The sequence below is a fragment of the Setaria italica genome, chromosome III (genome assembly GCF_000263155.2).
Source record: "Setaria italica strain Yugu1 chromosome III, Setaria_italica_v2.0, whole genome shotgun sequence".
NCBI lineage: Eukaryota > Viridiplantae > Streptophyta > Magnoliopsida > Poales > Poaceae > Setaria > Setaria italica.
In genome coordinates this window covers 40,084,752-40,092,976 of record NC_028452.1, presented here as the reverse complement: position 1 = coordinate 40,092,976, position 8,225 = coordinate 40,084,752, and positions in this window count along the sequence as shown.

Sequence of the window (8,225 nt, the reverse complement as noted above, 5' to 3'; positions counted from 1 at the left end):
ACGAGTTAGTCGTATTGCCTTGAGAGGGGGAGGAGAAGGATGCGAGACCTAGGGGTCAGCGCCTGGGGGAAGCCCCCGAGCTTGAAAGCTAGTGGTCTGTTGAATAGGTCGGACAACCCCCGAGCGTGAGGAACAGCTCGGACACAGGAACAGTAAGGTAGTAGGTACGTAAAGAACCTCAGAGGTTTTATTCATTTAGTAAATAGGGTGTCAGTGTTTTATACTGGCAACCCGCCTAGGGAGTACCCGAGGTGGTGTTTTGTGCGGTGGGTTTCACTGAGAATCAAGGAGTCGATGGTGACGCAGGTGTTGACGCTAGATTTTGACATGTATGAAATCGGCGTCAAGAAAGGAATAAATCAGGAGATGCGGCAAGACACAGAGGTCACGATTGGAAATTGGCCGATTGGTGCTACAGTTGAGGTTCGGCCGATTAGTGCTGCAGTATTTCGGCGAATGGAGTTGGTGGAAATCGGCCGATTGGGAGGATGAAGCAATTGGGCCAATATGGGCTTAAAATGAATTGTGAAGATAAAGAAGAGATCGGCCCATGGGATCACGATGATCAACTCCAATACGAATCATACTTGTAAATATTTGTTTTCGTTTAAAACTAGAGATAGAGTCCTAGTCGGTTAAGAGATTGGTTGTAACAGGCTATAAATAGCCGCCTTGATAGATCTGTAATCATCATCAAATCAATACAACAAACTACTTTTTCCTCGCACTTACTTTCAAGCAGGCGACTTCGCCAATACTTTTCTTCTTTTCACGAGTTCGTACGGGTTGGCAGGGCTGCATCAACTTGATCTCCAGCCGATTCTGTAAGTTCCGCTTATCGAGTAATATCTAAGCTTTAACTTCGGGCGCATCGCTGTCGTTTCGTTTAGATTTATTCACTAGTTATCGATATCCACTAGAATTCTAGGTTTTACCTGTCATTCTAGTTTTATCACCAGTTATCCAGCTTGGAATTGAACTTTCGGCTTTCTCATATCTTATTACCTAAATTACTGCTTTCTACATAGCCGATTCAGATCTATTCCTAGTTTTGCTGCTGTAGTGTTGTTTAGATTACTGTAGTAGTTTTCTTTACCAACGTTGCCTGGTAATCGGCTACATTATAAGCCGATTTCTTTATTATAGCAAATCGGCCGATTCGCTGAGAAGCTTTCTCGAGATCGGAACCTTAGCCGATCGCAACCTCTGGGATCTGACACGTTTCTTTCCTTGCCAATCAATAGGTCAGATTGGCTGGCACGCCGCGCGAACCGCACCAGGGCAATCACATGAACAGGAGTTAAGCAGATTCTCCCGGGTCGTGTGTCCGACGCTAGAGACTCGGTCGGCCGATTTCTAGCGCCAACACACTTTTGGCACGCCCGGTGGGACCAATACAACCACCACTATGTCGAAAGTTGCCGAAATCTCGGAAGACAACGTCATCGAGGTAACGGAAGCAGACCTCAAGGACGACCAGAAGGAAGAATTGGAAAAGCAGATGGCATACTACCGGAAGACATGTCTACAATCCTTCAGTCGTACCAGGAGTGGGGAAGCTGTCAAAAAGGCTCCGTTTCCAACTCCCCGCCAGATCACAATCGCCGAGGACTCGGGCAAGATGTCCGAGATGGTTCAACAATCGGTCTACCAAGCTTTCATTGATCAATCCCCGGTGATTTCTTATACGGTATATAATGCCGTCATCAGCTCCCTGGCCAACGGCGTGTCCCAGGGATACCAGGGGCCGGCGTACGCCCCACCTATCACGGCCCTGACCAGGAGTTATCCAAGTATACCCTATTCGGCTCCTCAGCCGATCCAAGCTTCGACTGGAGGTTCCAGCACCCCTTCATCGTCAATCTCTCTAGGACCTAACGGCGCACCATATCTCCAGCTGCAATCCATTCAGTTATCCCCGGCGCAGTGGTCTCCTTTGAATTCAATACCTTGGGGGGCACCATCGGCCACGGCCGTCCAGGATCAATCGGCCAGCCATGGAAGCTCTCCGATCCAGGCACCTTTCCAATCGGCCATGCGGCCGATGATGCCACAGTATCAGCCAGTCACGCCGGAGATGAGCAGGGGGGCAGAAGCAACGGAAGCACTTCGGGGCGCTGCGCCGATCGTACTATATGATGAAATGGCCGGTTCACGGAGACAACCGATGCCGACTATGCAGCCGGCCGCGTCGCATCAGGCGCCGCATGCTTTCATCCACCACCCGGTCATCCCGCTGCCGGTCTATCAACACGTGCCGGTTCCCCAGCCGATAGTCCATCAACAACAACCAGACTGGATGGCGCGCATAGCGGAGGTGATTCAGGAGCAGTTCGGCTTGAAGCCGAAGGTGCAAACTTACACATACAGAATGCCGTACCCGCCTACTTACGACTTACTGCCGTTTCCCCATCGGTACAAAGTTCCTGACTTCACCAAGTTTTTGGGGCTGGACGATAGCTCAACTGTGGAACACGTGAACAGATTCATCATCCAATGTGGGGAGGCAGTCGCACAAGATGCTCTATGGGTGCGCCTTTTCTCGTCATCCCTGTCCGGGTCGGCCTTACAATGGTTTACTACGCTGCCGCCCAACTCAATAATTACATGGGCTGACCTGGAGAGGCAATTTCACAAATACTTCTACGTGGGGGTACACGAGATGAAGCTTTCAGATTTAACCAGCCTCAGACAGAGAAGTGATGAGCCGGTATCCTCGTACGTACAGAGGTTCAGAGAGATCAGGAACAAATGCTACACCCTAGCCCTGACCGACGCACAATTGGCCGACATAGCCTTCCAGGGTCTCCTGCCTCACATCAAGGAGAAATATGCTTCACAGGAGTTTGAGAGCCTGAGCCAAATCGTGCATCGATTGTCTGGTCAGGAAGTACGTCCCTTTGACCCGCGAAGGAATTTCCAGAAAAAGGTTGCGTATTTGGAAGGGGCTGAGTCCGAAGAAGAAACAAAAATCGGCCTTGCAGAATGGGTTAAAGGAAAAAAGCCGATATCATGTCCGTTCGGGAAAAAGGAGCCAAAGGCATTTGGTTTCGACACATCAAAGGCCGATAAAATTTTTGATCTTCTCCTTCAGGAAGGAGAAATCAAGCTCTCACCATACCATACGATCCCGTCGGCCGAGCAGCTGAAGAAGATGAAATATTGCAAGTGGCATAATGCCACCTCCCACGATACAAACGAATGCAAAATCTTCCGACAGCAGATTCAATCGGCCATGGAACAAGGCAGGCTCAAATTTGAAGTCCCGGCAAAGCCGGCCAAACCGATGAAGATATATCAGCACCCTTCCCCACCAACATGGTTGACACGGGAAGAAATTCACTCCAGACCAAGGTGCTAACGTCTGAATCGGCTAAAAAGAGCAGCGTCGTAGACCCTAGAAATCAAGCGGCGCCCGAAGACATCAAGGGGAAACGACGGATCGAGGATGAAGGCAAAGAATCGGGAGAACCACGCAGGCCCGTCACCTCCCAATTTCTCCTCAACAAATATCAACGACAGCAGGAAAGTTCAAGATTCCGGGAAGAGATGATGCAACGGCATGAAGATCACTGGCGATGCCCGTTCTTCATCCACTGCTGGGAGAGTAACCTTAGGCTGCCGTCGGCCGATAATTGCCCTGAGTGCAATTGCCCATATCGTAACAATCGGCCATTCAGGAGGTCCCGTTCCAGAGATGGAAGGCCAGAGCTGATCAGCAGGAACTGGCGCGAGCAAGAGGACCGGCGCCCTTCAGTGCGTGATCGGCTGGGGGGCAGAAGTGACCGATACGACCGGTCGGAAGATAGGCGTGAGTGAGATGATAGGCCGGGGGGCAGATTCGATTGGTGCAACCAACCAGAAGACAGAGTCAGCGCTCATAATCGGCTGGAAGAAATGGCCGATGCTCGGGTATCAGACGAGAACCTCTTGGGACGCGAACCAGAATGGGAACGCGCCAAACCATTGACTAAACCTGTAAACCCCAGATGGTGCCCTGATGGACTGACTAAATCTCAAAAACGAAGAATTCAACGTCTTCGCCAATGGGAACAACAGGAAGAAGAGCAACAACATATGATGGACAAGAAAAACGATAGGCCTCGGATTTGGCGCCCCAAAAGAAATGACAGGGAAGACGACGACAACCAGGGATCGGCAGCCGATGTCAACATGGTTTTTATTCTACAGATGGAATTCATGACTCCTGCCGACCGACATAATATGTCGGCAATAGAAGAATATATGGCGCAAATGGCTTTAGAGCCAATGACAACCACATTCAAGAAACCCGAGGACGACAAACGGCAACACCTCAAGGCATTGTTCCTCAAGGGACATGTCAACGGCCGACCCATCACCAGATTACTAGTAGACGGAGGAGCTGCTGTTAACATCATGCCGTACGCCATGTTCCGGAAGCTAGGAAAAAGTGACGACGATTTGACCAAGACGGACATGATGCTCAAAGACTTCGAAGGCAACGTGTCTCCCGCCCGCGGCGCGCTCTGCGTCAACCTCACCATCGGCAGTAAGACCCTTCCCACTACTTTCTTTATTATTAATGGCAAAGGGTCCTACAACATGCTACTCGGCCGAGACTGGATACACGCAAATTGCTCCATCCCGTCTACAATGCACCAATGCCTCGTGCAGTGGGTCGGCGACAACATCGAAGTGGTCACCGCCGGTTCCGCATACAGCGTCGCAGCGCCCGATACACAACAATGGAGCTTCGAGAATGTCAAGTGCATATCCGGGAGGATATGGGACACTGATTTTCTGAAGGTGTCCGATTTTGGTCTATAGCCGATCCGAGCAGTCGGCTCTGAAGATTCAGATTAAATGGATTAGTCCATCCAGGAAGACGGGGAGCTAGGGCACGTGTTCATGTCAGCCGATTCATTAGAAATGATAGACTTAGGTGATGGCACCAAGCCAAGGCCGACGTACATCAGTGCTAATTTTGATCCGGAATACAAATGTAAATTGACAAGTTTATTAAAAGAGTTTAAAGATTGCTTTGCTTGGAAATACCATGAGATGCTCGGATTAGACCGGTGTATTGTCGAACACCGGTTGCCCATAAAGCCGGGATATCGGCCATATCAGCAACCCGCACGGCGATGTAATCCTAAAATCCTACCCGATATAAAGGCCAAAATCATGAGGCTAATTGAAGCAAAATTTATTCGGCAATGCCGTTATGCCGAATGGATCTCCAACATTGTACCCGTATACAAAAAGAATGGGAAGCTGCGCGTGTGCATCGATTTCAGGAACCTCAATCAAGCCACGCCAATGGACGGGTACCCAATGCCGACGGCCGATGTACTAATAGATGCCGCCGCGGGTCACAAAGTTATTAGTTTCATGGATGGAAACGCCGGATATAATCAGATACTAATGGCCGAGGAGGATATATCAAAAATGGCTTTCAGATGCCCGGGTCACCTTGGTTTATTCGAGTGGGTGGTAATAACTTTTGGTTTGAAGAACACCGGCGCTACATATCAACGAGCCATGAATTACATATTTCACAAACTTATCGGCATTCTGGTGGAAATCTACATCGATGACGTCGTAGTCACATCAAAAGGGCACCAAGAACATCTGGCCGATTTGCAGCAGGTACTGGAATGCACGAGAAAACATGGGCTGAAGATGAACCCGAACAAGTGTGCTTTCGGCGTATCTGCCGGACAGTTCTTGGGATTCATGGTTCACAAGCGTGGGATAGAGATCAACCGGAAGACCATAATGGCCATCAATAAGGTTGTGGCCCCACAGAATAAAACTGAGTTGCAGTCCTTGATCGGCAAGGTCAATTTCATCAGAAGATTCATATCCAATCTATCCGAACATATCCAGACCTTCACACCATTGTTAAAGTTAAAACCCAACCAAGAGTTCTTATGGGGAGAAGAGCAACGCAAGGCGCTAGAGGACATTAAGCAGTACTTGGTCTCGCCACCAGTATTGGTCCCACCTCAAGCTGATAAGCCATTTAAGCTGTATTTATCAGCCGATGAACGAGCTATCGGGTTGGCCCTGGTCCAGGAGTTTGAAGGAAAGGAACAGGTAATATATTATGTTAGCAGAAGACTTCTGAACGCCGAAACAAGATATCCCCCGGTAGAGCGGCTATGCCTATGCCTTTACTTCTCCTGCACCAAACTCAGACACTATTTGTTATCGGCAGAATGTGTAGTCGTATGCAAAGACGACGTAGTAAAATGCATGCTGTCATTGCCGATTTTGAAAGGACGAATCGGAAAATGGATCTTGGCTTTATCAGAGTTCGATCTACGATACGAATCGGCAAAAGCCATCAAGGGTCAGGTTATGGCCGATTTCGTCGCCCAGCACTGCGGACCAGAAATCGCCGTCGTGGAGCCAGTACCGTGGACCTTATAATTTGATGGTTCGTCATGTGGGGCCGGATCAGGAATCGGCATCGTTCTCGTGTTGCCTCAGGGGGCAAGTTATGATTTCTCTCTGCCGATAGAAGCATCCGCCACTAATAACCAAGTGGAGTACCGAGCCGTTTTAAAAGGGTTGCAATTGCTAAGGGAGACCAAGGCCGACACCGTCGAGATTTTTGGGGATTCCATGCTCATCGTGGACCAATGGACAGGAAGGTCCGAATGCAAGGATGACGTATTAAGGATTTATTACGAATATTGCCTCCAACTCCTGAAAGAATTCAAGTCCACGGTTATTGAGCATATCCCTAGGGATCATAACAAAGAAGCCAATAGGCTTGCCCAGCACGCGTCCGGATATCGGCTGATTCAAGGCGCCATGGTTTTGGAGCTCGCGGCCGACGACTGGCGAAAAGAGATCGCCGATTATTTGAAAGATCCGTCTAAGAAAGTGGATCGGCGAATACGGTTTCAGGCCACAAAATATGTATTACTAGAAAATGACTTGTTCTATTGGACGATTGATGGTGTTCTACTCAAATGTCTAGGAACAGAGGAAGCAAAGACTTTGATGGGAGAAATCCACGAAGGAGTATGTGGAGCCCACCAATCGGCGCATAAGATGAAGTGGATGATTAGGAATAATGGATACTATTGGATGACAATCCTCGAAGACTGTTTCAAATATTATAAAGGATGCCAAGATTGTCTGAAATACGGGAATGTGCAACATGCGCCCGCATCGGCTATGAATCCAATTATCAAGCCATGGCCGTTCAGAGGTTGGGCAATAGACCTCATCGGACAAATTTATCCTCCGCCAAGTAAAGGGCATAAATTCATTCTGGTAGCCACAGATTATTTCACCAAATGGGTGGAAGCGATTCCATTAAAGGCCATAACATCGGCCGCTATGGTCGATTTCGTGAGGGACCATATTGTCTATCGTTTCGGCATCCCTCAGACTATCACAACCGATCAAGGAACGATGTTTACGTCGGGAGAGTTCGAGGAGTTCACGGCTGATATGGGGATCAAGCTACTAAATTCCTTCCCGTACTATGCTCAGGCTAATGGTCAGGCCAAATCTTCCAATAAGGGGATAATTAAGTTGATCAAGAGGAAGATAGAAGAACAACCCAAAAAATGGCATTTATGTCTGACCGAAGCTCTATGGGCATATAGGATGGCCTGCCACGGGGCTACCAAGGTGTCTCCTTATCAATTGGTGTACGGTCACGAGGCGGTATTGCCATGGGAGTTGAGAACAGGATCGAGACGTACGTCGCTCCAAGATCAGCTGACGGCTGATAATTACTCCTCGCTCATGAAAAGGGAACTTGACGACTTGGCAGGACAGCGATTGAGAGCTTTGATCAGTATCGAGGAAAACAAAAAGAAAGTGGCTAGATGGTATGATAAGAAGGTCAAGGTCAAGCAGTTCTCCCAAGGGGATCTGGTATGGAAGTTAGTGTTGCCGATTGGGGCAAAGGATCCTAAATTCGGTAAATGGTCCCCCACTTGGGAAGGACCGTATAGAATCGGCCGATGTGCCCCGGGAAATGCTTACATTCTGGAAACGATCGAAGGAGAAGAGTTTACTAGGGCCTTGAACGGGAGATACTTAAAAAGGTATTACCCCAGTATATGGGTCGGAGCATAAGAATCGATCGCAGAGTATGACAAGACAAAGGGTTTATCCCGAAACGAACACACAGCTGATACGGAAGGAAAATCGCCCAAAGAAAAAATATAATCGTTCAAATCGGCTGATTTATCATTCGGTACGGACGATAAACT